Genomic DNA, 1595 nt, shown 5'->3' on the forward strand with positions numbered 1-1595 from the left:
GCTAATGAATGAAGAACAGAGCTGAAAAATCAGGTGATGAACCGCTACCCATGAACAGATATTTGGCTATAGTTCCCTTGGTTGAACATACTCTCAAGTTCCCAGCCTTCTTAGCGTGTGTCCATCCTGGCCACTACCTCAGAACAAAGATGGTCTCAATAACCAGCTGTCACCCCTAATACATCCTCTTCTAGCATCTACCTCTCCTGGTTGTTTAGTTTTTAAAGTCACTGTTACTAGGCATTGAAAGACTCTTAAATGAACTACAGGGGAAGAGACAACTACTTTTCCAAGGTGAGATATTGGGTGGTCCATATGGGACCACACAGGACTGTGGTCCACTTCTGCTGCTATCACAAAATATCAAACACTGGGTAAGCTATTAAGAGTTGATAGTGACTTTGCCCCATCTAATGCGAGAATGAAGACCATTCTCAGCAATCAGACTGTCGACATTCCAGAAAACGTGGACATCACTCTGAAGGAGCGCACAGTCATTGTGAAGGGCCCCAGAGGAACCCTCTGGAGGGACTTCAATCACATCAATGTAGAGCTGAGTCTCCTTGGGAAGAAGAGGCGGCTCCGGGCTGACAAATGGTGGGGTAACAGAAAGGAACTGGCCACTGTCCCAACCATTTGCAGTCACGTTCAGAACATGATCAAGGGTGTTACACTGGGCTTCCGCTACAAGATGAGGTCTGTGTATACTCACTTCCCCAACAATGTCGTTATTCGAGAGAATGGGGCATTGGTTGAAATCCGAAATTTCTTGGGTGAAAATTACATCCACAGGGTTCGGGTGAGGACAGGTGTTGCTTGTTCTGTCTGTCAAGGCCAGAAGGATGTATTAATCCTTGAAGGAAATGATATTGAACTTGTTTCAAATTCAGCAGCTCTGATTCAGCAAGCAACAACAGCTAAAAACAAGGATATCAGACAGTTTTTAATGGTATCTATGTGTCTGAAAAGGGAACAGTGCAGCAGGCTGATGAGTGAGACCTGATTTACCCAGCTCCAGAAACAAGATTCTGGATTTAAGTACAATTTGGAGTGTCTTTTAGGACAATAAAAGACATATTGAAAAAAAGCAGATATTGACTTTCTCATAATTCTAGAGTTTAAGAAATCTAAGATGGAGACCCTAGCACCCAATGAGGATCTTCTTTCCACCTCATTCCATGATAGAAGACAAAAAGACAAGAGACTAAGAGGGAAACAAACTCTTTTATGATGGCAGTGATCTCATCAATGGGAAAAAAGCCCACATGGCTCAATCGCTTCCTTACCATTCTACCCCTCACCCCATTATAGTGGCACCTAAATTGTAACATGAGTTTTGAAAAGGACAAACATTCATACTATAACAACCGTAGAGGAAGGCTGAAGGTATGAGATTGAGCTGCAATAAATGGAACTTGCCTATAGGGAGCAATGGAAAGGAGGGATTGCCAAGATGTAAGGGACTAGTAATCTGGTGTCTTGTTTTTAAACAGTGATTTTGATGTTGTTTTTAATAATGAGGATGTGGCTATCAATAATCAAGGATGGTATAACAATTCTATCCTAGTTCAAGGTAACAAGGCAGACTGCCACAA

The 1595-nt window shown here is 42.4% G+C and overlaps 1 pseudogene; it reads left to right on the forward strand.

The window, feature by feature from the left end:
• The first annotated feature begins 421 nt into the window (after positions 1-421).
• LOC102918828 (large ribosomal subunit protein uL6 pseudogene) lies at positions 422-996 on the forward strand (annotated as a pseudogene).
• Positions 997-1595: the final 599 nt, after the last annotated feature.

The sequence above is a fragment of the Peromyscus maniculatus genome, chromosome 3 (assembly GCF_049852395.1).
Source record: "Peromyscus maniculatus bairdii isolate BWxNUB_F1_BW_parent chromosome 3, HU_Pman_BW_mat_3.1, whole genome shotgun sequence".
Classification (NCBI taxonomy): Eukaryota; Metazoa; Chordata; class Mammalia; order Rodentia; family Cricetidae; genus Peromyscus; species Peromyscus maniculatus.